Source organism: Pinus tabuliformis, chromosome 3_1 (assembly GCF_031772625.1).
Source record: "Pinus tabuliformis cultivar Carrire ecotype Pingquan chromosome 3_1, CPIR1, whole genome shotgun sequence".
NCBI lineage: Eukaryota > Viridiplantae > Streptophyta > Pinopsida > Pinales > Pinaceae > Pinus > Pinus tabuliformis.
This window is the reverse complement of record NC_142301.1, coordinates 605,136,024-605,152,337: the sequence shown is the minus strand read 5'-3', so window position 1 is coordinate 605,152,337 and position 16,314 is coordinate 605,136,024. Positions and strand designations below refer to the sequence as shown.

At 38.2% G+C, this 16,314-nt stretch overlaps 1 pseudogene; it reads left to right on the top strand.

Moving 5' to 3' along the window:
- LOC149188457 (putative glycosyltransferase At5g03795) overlaps nt 1-14,349 on the top strand; it is a 32,349-nt pseudogene extending 18,000 nt beyond the window's left edge.
- Nucleotides 14,350-16,314: the final 1,965 nt, after the last annotated feature.

The window sequence follows — 16,314 nt, the reverse complement described above, 5'->3', positions numbered from 1 at the left end:
GCTTGACTTTCCAAACCCTGATATGGTCTGGAAGGACCTATGGAAGAATTAAATTTGGATGAAAATCAAACTGTTCATGTGGTTGGTGCAACACAAAAAGATTTTAACTTGGGAAAACCTGAGGAAAAGAGGGGTAATTGGGCCATCAAGATGCCAACTTTGCAATTTACAAGAAGAAACTATGGAAAACCTTCTCAACCTATGCCCATTCACTTCTATCTTGTGGAATTGAGTAGCTTCAATCTTCAAACAGTCTAACAGGGACATTAGCAGCATCAAAAGCACATTGAGGAATTGGAGGAGTAATTTCTCTGCTAATGAGATTATCAATAAAGCCTAGGAACTAGTTCCTGGCTTTCTGATTTGGGATGTATGGAAACAACGCAACAATAGAATCTTCAAGAATAGGAGTGGTTCTGCCCAGAGAATTATGGATCAAATCATTGGATAGATTAAAGAGACTGTTGGTAGCCTTATAAAAACCTCCCCTGAGAACCAACATCATGAACAAGATAGGCAGATTCTGATCCAGTTGGGCCTTCAAGGGCTATTCCCCCAGGGAACAACCAAGAATGTAAGTCATATATCAGCTGATAAAGATCTCTGGCAAACCCCCCCTAGATATATGAAGTGCAATATTGATGGAGCCTAAAAAGGAAACCCTGGCATTGTTGGTTATGGAGGAGTAATAAGAGATGATCAGGGATTAATAAAAACCATCTTTCACAGACATCTGGGTAAAGCCAATAACAATATGGTAGAGCTCACGGCCCTGGAGCAATGCCTAGGAATCTTAAAGGACTCAAACTTACATAATACCATAATTGAAGCTAATTCTGAAATGATAATCAACTCAGTCAAGAAAATATGCAATGGCTCAGTGCCAGACAAAGTTTCAAAACACTGGAGATTACTGCAAGTCTGTCATCTTATTCAATCCCACCTACGCACCATGAGAACCCTTAGGTTCACTCATGTGCGAAGAACTGCCAACAGGTTAGCGGATATTATGGCTAATAAGGACGTTCTATGTGCCAAAAGCAATAATATATATGAATGAACAGAGACTCCTTAGGGCCATTTGAGGGATGAGTGCCACAAACAGGGCTCAGCAGATAGGGAGATCTGCCAGAATAGAGGAAAAAAGCAGGATGATGTATAAGCAGGGTGTTCGACATGTTCAGAGGAATTTTAGTCAGCATGAGAAAAAACTTGAGCAGAAGGTCAAAAGTGAACACAGGGGTTTACTCTGTTTATCTGAATTCTACAGTTACCATTTTAACAGGTTGGAAACTATCTACAGAACAAGTCTACAGTTTAACATGCGAGAAACTATTAACAGAATAAGTCTTTAAAGCCTTTTAATGTTTAGTTCCGAGAACTTCACTAAAGAGTGGGCAGGTCATCATAATCACGGAAATATAATGCATTTCGCACAACAAACTGCTCAGTGGTTAACCCTCCATTCAGACCCAAAATGCATTTCAGATTGGACTCTATAAGACTTCGGGTCCAAAGGCTCAGTTAAGTTTCGCGCTAGTTGGAGACGATTTTTGTGTCCACTTGCATCTGGTACATTTCGGGCGGATAAAATTCCCGAAGGTTATCATTCCATTCGGACCCGATATGGATTTTAATGACAGTTTATTATATTTTCAGGTCCGTTTTTGGCATTATAGTGTGAGAATGTTGCTCACCCGATATTCATCTGGTCCGTTAGATCTGTGAGGCGTGATCAAACGACCTTGTTTGGGCCCGAAGCTTGGTTTGTGGGCCCGAGGCTTGGTGTGTGGGCCCGAGGCTTGGTTTGTGGGCCCGAGGATTAGTTTGTGGGCCCAAGGCTTGGACTGTGGACCCAAAGCTTGGGATTTTGCGCCCTTTTTGTATATTTGGTATCTTTTATTTGAATTGAAATAGAAGGACCTATGCTTGCTTTAGCAAAAAAAAAATATGCTCATATTTCCAGCCTAATAGGGTTATGAGTTGGTGTTTCCAAAATATCAAGGAAACATAACCTTCAAGAAGAAGAAGAAGAAGAAAGAGCAAGAGGAAGGGAAAGGCAAGATGAGGGATCACAAAGAACAACCCCGAAAGAGTTTCAATAACATTATGACTTACTTAGCTAGAGGGAAACAAAAGGTACTCCAAGAATTAGAGAAGGGATGGAGTGAAATGGCCCAAATGGTAATAAGGGGTTAACAGGAGGTGGTTTCCGCTCTAAAGAAGTTGCATATACCATGGCTAGTTTCTGTGATAATAAGTCCAATCAAGTGGCATAAGGGTTGTATAGAAATCATAGTTTAATTGAAGGAGATGATAACCATAATGGGAAGCCTAGTAGCTCTATTAATGTGGTGCCTCCACTGATAAAACCACCTTCATCAAGACCTTTCCTACCCATGCGTTTGGAAGAGAAAGCAGATAACCAACAGAGATGAGGTGAAAACTTTTTAGATTTCCTACGAGAGTACTAAGCAATGGGAGCATAATTTAAAGCCCAAATGTCATTCCAAGACTATTATGCATCAAACACAGAAGTAGATCAAGGTAATCTAAAATGGTGGATGAACAATGATAACCCAAAGAAGGTCAGGAAACTAAATATACCCACTTTCAATGGAACTTCTCGAGGTTTAGCTAGAGCTTGGGTGAAAAAGCTCGACACATACTTTCCGCTCAATCCCATGAGGGAATCAGAGGCAATCCGGTATGCCGCCATGCTTCTAGAAGGTGAAGCTCATGAGTACTAGTGGTAACATGGGTTAACCAAACTTGGGCATTCCATCATCAAGTCCTCTCTAGAGTTCACAAAAATGAGAGGTTTGATAAGAGGGATCCATAACTGCATTTTAGGGACCTTGCACAACTATAATAAACTAGGTGTCCAAACAGATTTATTTCAAAATTCCAGAGTTTTGTTGTGATGGTTACAAAGATATCTTAGGAACAATTGGTGATGTTGTTCATGAAGGCTTTAAATCAACTATTTCGAGGTTGGGTAAAGGCATTTAATCCTAGCATGTTGTAAGATGCCATTCTAAGATGAGGGATATGAAGGCTATGGTGCCTAAAAATAAAGCATCTCCCAAACCACCTCCTTTTCAATAGACTACAGATAAGCTACCACCCTAGGAGAAGGAGATCGAAATAAGCATGTTGGAACCTGGAACTTGAGACAATTTACAAAGAAATAAAGTATGTTATAGTTGCAATGAGCCTTGGGAGTCAGGGCATAGATTCAAGGGAAAGGGAAAAGTGCACTACATTGAGGTGCTCTCCAAACGTGAGGGAGAAGATGAAACATGATCAGTGTAGAGTGACATATATTTTAATTCAAAGGAAGAGTATACAAGGGAAGAAGTATTAGGTGGCACCATAACCACACTTTCAGGAGTCCCTAGCTATAACAACTTCAGATACAAAGGTTCTATATATAGGCATCGGGCCACTATCCTAATCAATGGTTGGCCAACCCACAATTTTATTGACTTGACATTAATAGCTGAAAGAGGCATCCCAACAAAGGACTTTGGAGGGTTTAATGTGGAGATGGTTTGCTATTTCATCATGGCATGAAATTAGGCATTCCCAAAGGCAAAGTTAAGGATGGGAAACTACATTATGGTTCACGATTTTTACATGTTGAAGTTGTCCAATTCTAATGATAGTATTGGGTGTCCAATGGCTTATCACCACAAGCAAGCATTGGAATAAATATTAGACCATGGAAATGGGATTCAAAACGAAGGGAGGTCGAAAGCTAGTCTTGAGAGGTATGACTCAAGATCCTACAAATATTTCTACACACAAACAAATGGTGAGCAGAGTGGGAAGAAGCACATGGATTCCTCAAAGGATACTCAGCAAATGAGGTCACATTCTAATTCAAAAGAACATTTAAATTTGCAATCAAGGTCATGTTTTATAATTCAAACATAGCCTAACTGTGTTGAGAGGCATGTAGTGCTAAATCAAGAATACTCGGGATGGAGGTGCGAGACCAAACAAAAAATGGATCTATAATTAAGAGTAGTCAAATAACAGTAGGAGATCCAACAAAAATACAACAAAATCATGAAGCAGATAGGCCATCATGAAGAGTTAATCTCTTTAAACTCAATAGGAGTTTTTATGGGAGTTGGGTTACAAGGGTTTCTTCATGCCATGGTGACAAATAACAATATTATTGAATTGGGATACCTTAAGATGGTGCAACAAGTTCTTACCAAAGCCTTTAGTCGACTTGTCTAGGATTCTGGTATTGGATGGAATTTGCTTAAGGAGAAGAAAAATTTGGGAAGGGGGGACAGTAATGTTCCAATCTAACTCTTTGAACCAAAGGAAAGTTGAGTCTTAGCCTATCTATATCCCATAGGCTATTGATAGGAAAAAAAATGGATCACCATAATAAAATAGATAATAATGAAATAAAAGGGGTAAAAAGTCACTTTCGGGGACATTAAGTGACTCATGGTATTACACATGGTATTTGAAGAAGGATATTATTATTAAAAGGGGAAGGAGATTGTAGGAGGACATGAGGAAGAATTATTGAGGATTTGATAAGGAGCTCTATGAGTTGTCGAGTAAAGGAGGCTACTCTGATATTTACCAGCTTCAATTTAGCTATAAATCATTAGCTTCGAGTTGGAAGGCACTCTCTAGCCAATTATTTTAGTTGACATTTTGATTTTATAGGAGCATAATTAGTGGTAGGAGAAAATCAACATTAAGAAGCCCAGATTCCTTAAGAGGTCGAGACCACCAATCTAGGACTTTTCTCAAGGTCGGGTTGAAGCTAATCAGATGTCTTAATTGAAGATGAACCATTATCTCATAGGGCCATGGTTGAGTTATTGATTTAGGAGAAGGGCCAAATTAGGTTGAATTTCTAGTACCTAAGGATGATTTGAATAATACCAAGAAACCAAGTCAAATTAACCCATCATCTCAGAAAAACAACCTTATTATCTAGGGGGGTGAACATCTTTCTCAAGCTCTAAATTGAAATTGTGAAGGGGTCGAATAGGAGCTAAGTCATTGTTGGGCAGAATAGGGTCAAATTAAATAACCTTTTTTAGTGTTGATCTCATTATATTTTCAAGGATAAGAATCATTATATCTATTGGATTGAGTTGCCTCTCCATGTAGAATGAGTGTTGATCTCATTATCTTGTGAAGGTCAAGCATCACTAAATCTATTGGATCCAATGTATTATTTATTAGGCTGAGCAACTTCAAATTGATTGGATTAGGTCACCATCTTTACACACAACAAATAGGGAGGAAATAAATAAGTGAAGAGAGGTGGGAATCAATCTACTACAAAGAACTAAACATGAGTTTGCTCATTTCTTAGGAGGAAGGACACACCTCTTATCTAATTGAAGGATAAATTAAACTACAAATTTCTAGACATCAAAGGATGAGACTTGTGAGCCAACGAGTTGTTGAATAAGGAGTAACCATACCATTATTTCTTTGGATCCCATTTCATATCAATAAGGGAGCAATTATTAGGTCAAATTTGCATGCTAGAAAAGGTTGTAGCTATTTCAGTGCTTTGGGCGAGTTTTTCCTGAGTATTTACACTAGTGGTATCCAAACATATGGATGCATAATTCTTGCACATCATATTGTTCAGGTGCGATTATCTGTCACATGAGGCCAGGATTGCATTATTGATTGAGGGCTTATAAGACGACTCCTCCCTATTTGCTCAAGATTCAAGGGTCAAATTCTTCAAACTTCAGAAGGCCAAGATAATTTATAAGGAAGTGTTTCCATGCTTGTTAAGACTAAGTGAATTGCTAGAACAGAAGGCCACATCACAAGTCAAGTCAATCTTCTAAAGCTACAACGAAGACTTGAGTCCCACTAAGAAAGCAATCATCTGAAACATATTATTAGGTTCCCAAGAAATAAATTGTAAAATTCGTGATATTTTTGGTAATAAATTAGATATGCAATATTTGATATTAGGGTTTATATATTTACTGGTGTTTCTTCCATTTCTTGTGTGTAGTTAAAAAAATCCATGTTTCACTTAAAAAACTCTAGAAAATTATTCCAAACTATACAAGGGCTATTACACAAATACACTCTTCCCCAAATAATTAAAATAAATATGACACTAACGAAGACAAGAAATTACTATGATGTCAATAACTAACTCCTAGAGACCAATCAAACTCAACAAACATAGAGAAAACAAAGTGAAACGAAGACCAACCTCCCACCTAATAACTAGAGTGCATTAGTTTTGTGCATTCTAAACTAATGTCAATTAAACATAACTACCTACAATCTTTCCACCACACAAAGGTCCAACATTCTATATCCCACCTTTCTTGGATTGAAATAAACCTGGCCTTTAATAACCTACATCCGTGAGAGCTCAAGCATGTGTTAGATAACATTGGGTCATGTCAAGATCACATTTCCTTAAGAAAGGGGTTGGCACATGAAAGTCACATGGCATAGTAAATTCAAGGTACTTGTCATTAATTACAAAGAGGACGTCTCAAATATTCTTAGCGCAATTCCTTAGATGGTTAATTGGCCATAAATAAAAAAACTCCCATTCCTTGGGTGGTTAATTGACCAATAACACAAAGCGCCTCCTATTTTTAACATAACTATTGGGGGAAGATTATAAGTATTGGGGGTTACATAACTATTGGGGGAAGATTATAAGTATTGGGTGTTATAAAAAGAGGTATTCCCTAAAAATAGAGGATATTTATTCAAAATAGGGGTTCTTTTTATTATAAAGATGTATTGAGAGGGGGTTAGGCAATAAGATTTTGTTAGGTTTTTATCAATATTTGCACCCCCTTTGTAGGAACGTAGATTAGCAATGAATATCTTCCATAAACTTTCCATTAGACTACAATTCAACCAACAAAATCCTTGTTGTAGCCATAATAATTAGTGTCCTATCTTATGAATGACAAGTGAGTAAGCTTTGATCCACTTATTTGTACCATGGGAATGTAAAGAAATCTCACACATTGAACTACTATCTCCAATTATCCCCATGGCAACCTTAGGGGTTGAACACCCTCATGTGAATTAAACCTACAAGACCAATGAAAAGCTATTATTCCTTTCCTAGAAATCCAACCTCTTTAGATTCAATTGTCCTTGTAGGTTCAATTGTTTCCGGGTACAAAACACATCAAAACTCCACAATATATTTTTTTTTGGTTTTTACCAAATTCCAACAAAAACTCCAAAAACATCTAATAGGCAACAATGCGTTGCCCTTGTCTAGTCCAACGTCTTCCGGCCTCCGATTTCCAACCTAGACATTCATTATTCTCTGATGCCAGCAAATAATTTTAAAATCCTGCACAGTACAGTGATGTGTGGTTTGACAGTAGGTCCACTTGGGCAAAGTCCGGGAGACCGAAGTTCAAATCTCATGGAGTACAGTGACCTGCTGTGGTGGTAGCTAAAGGAGCAGATTCTCCTTCCCCGTGAGTCTTGTTCTTGCTAAAATCCTATTTCCACTTGCAGGTAGTTGGATGTACTCTTGGTGTTATAGTGGCAGCTACGAGGATTGATCCTGGGTCTCCCATAGATTAGGCCTCGCAATTACCGATTCACCATGTGTTAAAAAAATAAAACAATGTTAACCGTCAACAGCCTACTACTTGGTTTGATACTTGTTTCCAACCAGTTGATACTTGGGAAGAGAATGCCAGTGATTGGGGCGTTTAGTGCCATATAAGTTGGGGGGTACGCCATGAAGGCTGGCCGTTATGGAAGGACTGTGTGACCTCAAGCGAAGTCTAGCGCTTGCTCGTCTATTGATCCTCAGTTTTTTTATCCTCGACTTCTATCGTGTCAATCTTTTCCCATCGTTTATTGCCTTCGCCAGCTACTTCCTCTGTATCACTACATGGCAGGATGCATGATCATGAATCCCAGTCCCAAGCAGCCTCACCATTGGTTCCATCAGTTGATGGAATTCCTTAGAACAGCAGCTCTGTGAATGAGGTGATTCAACTCAATATTGGTTAACCTATTTCATTTTTCTTATTGATATTAATGAATATAGAGTGATAGGACAATTCATGTTGAATTTAATAAGTTTTAAACAATGGGAACAGAATTGAATTGAATTTTACTGCGTGGATGTAGTGGAAGCGGGGAGGCATCGTATTCCGAAGGTGGAAATCGACCTGAGAAGGGCTCGGGCAGCCATAAGGAAAGCGATTTTACACAAGGCACAGAAACAATACCCGGAAGATTCCTATGTTCCAACTCGAGACATCTATCGAAACGCCGGTGTCTTTCATCGGTAAAATTTCTATTCCAACTATATATGAATCTTTATTCTGGTTCATTATATCTTAATAAATGGATTTCGGTCACTGTTAGCGAAGTTTATTTGATTTGTATTTTTCTTGTGTTTTTGTTAAGCTATAGGGAAATGAAGAAGCGTTTCAAGATCTTCGTATATCGAGAGGGGGAGCCGCCTCTGGTACACCACGGACCGTCTAAGGATATCTATTCGACGGAAGGTAGATTCAGTGAGGAGCTTGAGCTGGGGAATCTGTTCGTGACATTAAACCCAGAGGATGCCCATGTTTATTTTCTTCCCTTCAGCGTAACCCTCATGATCACTTACATTTACGTGCCCAACACATATGATGCCACGCCCTTAAGGCTGTTCGTGGGAGATTACGTTAACGTTATTGCCAACAAATATCCCTTTTGGAACCGAAGTCTGGGAGCCAATCATTTCATGCTCTCATGCCATCACTGGGTAGTGCATTCCCTTATATCCATTTGGCCACATTTTCAACATTTTTTTAAACTTTATAAAACAAAACATTTCCATTGCACTCCCCGTGCATGACGGTTTTATGAAAAAATCATCGTAGAATGGGTAGAGAACAGACTTATGGTCTTTTTGGTAACCTCGGTAGTTCCATTTTTAAGTTTCTAATCTGAGGGTTATTGCTGAAATTGTCATGGAATAGGGAAATCACGTACATAGATATGCTTCTTTAAGTTCCTACTCCTAGGTTACAGTGCATATTGTCACGCAAATTTCACCTACAACACTATGCTGGTTAAGGTTATATATAAGGTTATGTTGTTAAGGTTATATATAAGGCTATTGTTGATTTTGTCATGGAATAGGGCCATCATCACCTAGAAAATATGCTTCTTACCTAATGTTGTCCCAAAAATTCTGATTGCGTTAATTGTTTTTTTTCGGCAGCGTGTTAGAAAAATTGAGGAATTTAAGTTTCGTTTTTGCAAAGGGTAGAGGCAGAGAGTTATGGCTTTCCCAAAGCTACTTTGGCGAAATTAAGTTCGCGTCACAGCTACCTTCTTGCACCGCGAAGCTATTTCCCAGACTTGGATTTCGCACAGCGCGGAACTATTCCAGAGACTTATGAATACTCATAGCAAAAATAACAAGATAGGTTTGGAGCAACACACTAAAACTTAGTATTCATTTCTTAAACATGAAAATACATTTACATGAGACTACGACTCATTTACAAAGTAAAATAAGAGTTTTACAGTGATTTAAACTTACGCGGAATAACACACAATAAAACAGAGTCACTGTTGTTTTCACGCGCCCACCAAAAATTGCTCCACCATTTTCTCCATAGAGACTTGCACTCTTTTTCTTATCTCTTACTCTCTCTGACCTCTCTACCCTATTACAAAATGACTTTTACATTCATATATAACTCAACATACAATTTTACATTTAATTCATGACAAAGAGAAATTAATATGATGTTGTTGTTGAGTGTGATCAGAATCGTGCAGGTATTTCTGGAGTGTGGGCAAAGGTTGCTCAATGAATGCTTGCCCATATCTGTTTACCAAAGTACATAACTTCTTTAAATGCCTTTGCTGAGTTTCTGAATGGTTCGCGTCTAGCTTAAGTCCTTCTACGTTCAAGCAAAGACACAACCTGCAAAAATGCGTCTGACAGGTATGGCAACTGTCAGGCTGTTTGTTGCGGTGGTTGGGATTATTATTTCCAACACTCCCCCTTAATCACAACTGTTGTCATTGACAATTCTCAAACAGTTTCTGAGATAAACAAAACTTTCACTTGCCAATGGCTTTGTGAAAATATCAGCAAATTGTTCCTGTGACCTGCAGTGCTGCAACACAATTTCATCATTGTTAATCAACTCTTTAATAAAATGATATTTAGCATCAATATGCTTGGTCCTTTTGTGGAAGACAGAATTCTTTGACAATGCAATTGCTGAGCTGTTGTCGCAGAAAAGAGTTATTGCACCCTCTTGGTCATGACGAAGATCCCTCAACATCCTTCTCATCTGAATTGCCTAACACGCTTCTATTGTTGTTGTGACATATTCAGCCTCTGTTGTTGATAGTGACACTATTGGCTGCTTCTTGGAGGCTCATGAAATGGCTCCGGAACCCAAATGAAAAACATATCCTGACGTGCTCTTTCTGTCATCAATACTGCCTATCCAATCATTGTCAGTGTAACCAACCACCCTGAAATCAGTTGTTGTTGTGTACAAAACGCCATACTGTTTTGTCCCATTGACATACCTTAGAATCATTTTTTCTGCTTGCCAATGAGTCTTCTTGGGTGTCTCCATCAACCTTGACACCAAACTTACTGCATACATTATATTTGGCCTAGTGGCGGTCATATACATCAAGCTTCCTATCATGCTTTTATATAATGTCAGATTGACATTGCTGCTGCAATCATCTTCGCTCAACTTCAACCCTATGACAGTTGGAGTTGGTGCGGACTCGTTGTTCTGCGTTTTAAACCTCTCCAAAATTTCTGCCACATACTTTGCTTGAGAGATAAAAATTCCATTGTCTGTTTGCTTCACTTCTATGCCCAGAAAATATCTTAACAATCCCAAGTCAGTCATTTCAAACTCACTCTTCATGACTTGTTTAAAATCAGCAATGAAGAAATCATCACTACCTGTAAAGATCAAATCATCTACATATAAGACGACAATGAGAATCTTACCTTCGTTCTCTTTGATGTAGAGAGTAGGCTCACCGTCACATTTTTCGAAACCATTGTCCAACAAGTAAGCATTTATCCTGTTGTACCATGCGCGCAGTGCTTGCTTCAACCCATAAAGAGCTTTCTTTAATCGATATACTTTGTCTTCTTGGCCTTTAATCTCATAACCAAGCGATTGCGCAACATACACTTCCTCTTTCAGCACTCCATTCAAGAACGCTGACTTTACATCCATCTGATACACTATCCATTTATGTTGCACGGCAATCGCCACAACTGTGCGCATTGTATCCATCCGCGCGACTGGCACGAACATCTCCGCGTAATCTCTTCCATGTTGCTGCTTGTATCTTTTGAAAACTAGCCTTGCCTTGTGCTTTTCAATCTTTCCCTCAATGTTGTTTTTGGTCTTATAGACCCACTTCACTCCAATGACATGTTTTCCTTTCAAAAGGCTCACTAACTTCCATGTGTCATTCCTTTCTATTGCTTCTATTTCTTCCTCCATTGCCACAACCCATTTTTCTTCTTTGACTGCATCTTCAAAGTGGATTGGGTCATCTACATGACAAAATAATGCAAATAAGGAATTCAAACCTGCGCCACTATCAACTTCATCTTGCTCATAAATTTCATTTAAATTTCTGAATTTTGGCCTTCTTGTGCTTGCTGAAGATGGGCTTGATATGTCACTTGGTGTCGCGCTTCGCGATGTGCTTGGAGAAGCACTTGTTTGGCTACGCGAAACTATCCTATTATTTGTTGATGGCGTTGCTTGCTGTCTTCTTTGTTGCGCTTGAATAGGAGTAGAGGGAGTCAGAGTTGAGGAATTACTTGCTGTTGTTAATTCCTCTCTGTCCTCATTTGGTATGCATGCTTTGACATTGACTGTCTTTTCTAAACTTCCATCCCATGCTTCCTCTTCTATGAACTACACATCTCTGTTGATTATGACTTTCTTGGTTAATGGATTGTAGAGTTTGTATGCCTTGGATTCATCACTGTATCCAACAAACATGCATTCCCCCCCTTGTTTTCCAACTTCTTTCTCAACTCTTCGGGGACATGTGCATAAGCCACACATCCAAAAACTTTCATTTGAGTGACATTTTGTTTCCTTCCACTCCATGCCTCTTCTGGAACAATGTTCTGGACGCTTTTGGTCAGACATCTATTCAAGATATATGTTGCACAAGCGACAACCTCAGCCCAATAGTCATTTGGCAAATGCTTTGCCTTCAACATACTCCTTGCCATCTCCATAATGGTCCTATTCTTCCTTTCTGCCACACCATTTTGCTGTGGTGTATATCTTGTTGTAAATTGCTTGTGAATTCCATGCTCCCTACAAAAACGAAGGAAATCATTTGAGATGTATTCACCACCTCTGTCAGTCCTAAGGACTTTGATATAGTGTCCACTTTGCTTTTCAACAAGAGCCTTGTATTGGCAAAAGCGCTCAAACACTTCACTTTTCTGTTTTAGGAGAAAGACCCATGTCTTCCTTGTGTAGTCATCTATGAAGGTCAATACATAGTGGCTGCCACCAATTGATGGTGTCTGCATTGGTCCACATAGGTCTGAGTGGACAATCTCCAAAGGTGCCTTTGCCCTCACTGACTTTCCTGCTGGAAATGTCTCTCTATGTTGCTTGCCCAAGATACATCCTTCACACATGCTGTTTGATTTTTCTATGAGTGGTAAACCCTTCACCATGCCTTTCCTATGCAGCAAATTCAAACTTCCAAAGTTGAGATGTCCAAATCTCAAGTGCCATAACTAGTTTTCATCTTTTACTTCTGCTTGAAAGTTTACTTGTGTGACAGTTGCCCCTTTTCTTCCATTTTCTTGTGAGTTCATAGATAGTTGTGCTTGTGCACCTTCTTTCTATAAATCTGATATTATTTTCAGGGGAAACATTCTATTGTCTATCATTTGAACCTTTGCAATCAACTGTCTGCTTGGAGGCCTATCCAAATTGTGCACACATTATTTTTTAAGAAAACATTGTAGCCTTTCTGCATGAGTTGTCCAACGCTCATGAGATTATGTTTCAGACCAGGGACAAAGTAAACATCAGAGATGTATTTCTTCTCCCCCTTCTTTGTTAGGATATTAACTCTTCTTTTTCCCATGACAGAGACTTTGCTATCAATCCCTAATGTCACTTCAAATTTCACACTTTCATCTAGATTGGAAAACATTTCTATGTTTCCTGGTCATGTGGTTGCTACACCTTGAATCTAGATACCATATATCACTCTGTTTTTCTTGTGATACATTACAAGCTAAAAACATGCTATCATGGCTCTGATTTTCTCTTGTGAAATTTACACTTGGTTTGTTACTAATGTCATATTGCTTCTTTCTACATTCATTTTCATAATGACCATACTTCTTACAGTAATGACATTGGACTTGAGATTTATCATACCTTTGACCTTGTGCTTGATTTTGGCTTGGGCCTTGACTTGGATTTTGATTGTTGCCTCTTCCATTTAAGCTTGAAGGGTTGTTTCTTCTACCTCTGTGTGGGCTTCTTCCTCTTCCTCTAACATATGATCTTCCTCTGCCTCGACCTTGATCAAATGATACTTGTGTCTTGAAAGAATGCTCCAATGAGGAGCTTGCTGCTCTATTCAGTCTATGTTCATGAGAAATCAGTGATGCATTAAGCTCATCCACTGAGAACTGTGAGAGATCCTTCGTCTCTCCTATGGCCACAACAATGGCCTCAAACCTTGGCAAACTTCTCAAAACCTTCTCAATTATTCTCCTCTGGAGGTGAATTTGGAACCAGGTGGGATGAATGGCTTGCTTGGGGTCCATTTGCTTTAGAGAGGCCTTTGCTTGCATTCTTTGCTGGTGGAAAGCATGGACCTGTGAGACCAATATTGTTTGAGCATTGGAAAAACGGGACTGATGATGATATGCAAGTCTATGAATATCTCCCCAAGGGCTTGTCATATTTTGACTTGATGAAGAAGAGCAGATATTCCCTGTACCCAAGTAAATACGAAGTGGCCAGCCCACGTATTGCGGAGGCAATTTACAATGAATGTGTTCCTGTCATAATTTCAAAATACTATGTGCTTCCCTTCAGCGATGTTCTGAATGGGACAAGTTTTTCTGTTTAGGTTCCCGTGTCCGAAATTTTAAATCTCAAGACCATACTGCAATCCATACCAGTAAATAGGTATGTCGAGATGCAAAGTAAACTGAAGCAAGTTCAGACCCATTTTACTATAAACCAGCCCCCAAAACCTTATGACTTTTCCCACATGGTTCTTCATTCCATATGGCTCAGGCAGCTAAACATTCACATTAGCTCATAAAAGATCTCCTCCCCTCCATACATTTCCCCGTAATGCCCACCACAAACTTCTTACTGCAACACACTGTATTCACTGCATTGATTGGTCAGCAGCGAATAATTCCCAGCTTAAAAGTTGGTAATTGTTACTGATACTTGTGATAGCCGAATAGATCAGTTTCCAGTCCATCAATTCATGCAACGTATGACCACGGAAGAATGATTTTTGCTCATGAAATTGCAGCGTTAATCCTAAGATGTTCATTGATTATTTCAAATTTTAAATATGTTTTCACTACATTGACCTGGTGTATTATTTTTTCTTCAAGATATTTAATATCAAAAAAATCTTGCTTCTCCATGGACCATTTAGTGTTCTTACTGATCCTCGTGACATTTCCATGTAACTTGAATCGTGCTTCTTCATTTACTGTATTGTTATTTTGTTATCATAGTGTTTTTCTTTTTATTATATTATTTTCTTTTGGGTTCTATGTTAAGGTGATGTGTTTAATATTTATTTTCAAAAAAAAACTATATGTTTTTCGCATGTTACTTTGAGAAATAAGAAATTAAATCAGTAGTAGAGATTTAGAATTTTAGTGTATTTATTGCAAAAGAAATTAGTTTATTATTTAAATTGAAAAGATAATTAATAGAAATCGCTGAAGGCAAAAAAAAAAAAAAAACTATTACAACACAATGAATGTCTTACCAAGGCATACATTTACCATTAACCATGTATAAAAAGATTATGGGTCAACTTTAACTTGATAAAAAAAAAGAAAAAGAATTACACATCTTATTGTAAAATGGACCATTTTGCTAAATAAAATTTGCTTATATATAAATGAATGTTATAAATAATAATGAGGAACTTATCATGGAAGAACTTATTAGAATTTGAATAATCTCAAATCCCTAGGAAATTGGTGGGTGGGGAGCCACTTGGCATAAATCTAATTTTTTAAATTTATTAAAAGTAATGGACCATTTTGCTAAATAAAATTTGCTTATATATAAATGAATGTTATAAATAATAATGAGGAACTTATCATGGAAGAGCTTATTAGAATTGGAATAATCTCAAATCCCTATGAAATTGGTGGGCAGGGAACCACTTGGAAAAAATCTAATTTTTTAAATTCATTAAAAGTCAATCCAACTTAACAAACTTTGTAACACACTACAACCTTTGATAAGCATTACGACTAAGCATATGTTGAGCATATTCCCTTCAGAATCAATCTAGGCCATCATTAAAAAAATATAAAAATCAAGAGATCCTCATCCACCTTAAGTTGAAATAAGAAGCCTTTGGCAATTAACAAGAAAAATCAAGAAAGTGTTAGTGTGTAAAATTTTAACCAAAATATTGGTTGGCCTAATCATGTCATGTTGTGTTGGAGTCCCCTTAGATTCGTGGGGAATCACTTTCCTCTTCAAAAGGAATAAAAGTAATGTGTTCCTGCATCTTGGCTAGGTCAAAGACTTTCTACAATGCAAACCAGATTCTTCTCTCGAGTTTCTAACCACTCAATGAGAACTTTTCCTATAAGAGTTTTGATGTGCCAATATAAGTTGATTGTGTGCATATAAGAGCTTTACAAGACAAAGTTGAAGTACAAATTTCCAGGATCCATTACCTTGCTTCACTTTCTACATGATGGTGAGGAATGAACCTATGATCCTCACAAACTTCCTCTTCAACCTCTACAATAACGCATCTAACCACTTCTAAAATGAATTCTGCATAACAAACCATGACTCATCGGATTGCAGCCTCTAATTTAGATTGTGAGGAGGATGGAAGATGGGCATCTAAGCTCACAAAGGGAGAAGCTTCACCCCTTCTTCCATCTATATGTCTTGCAGATATTTTACGTTTAGCCATAGAGGGAGGGAGAGAATAGATGGGATAGAACAAAGGAGAACAATTTCAACCTCGAGGAAAGATAAGGGAGTTGAGCACCTTAAACCAAAACAT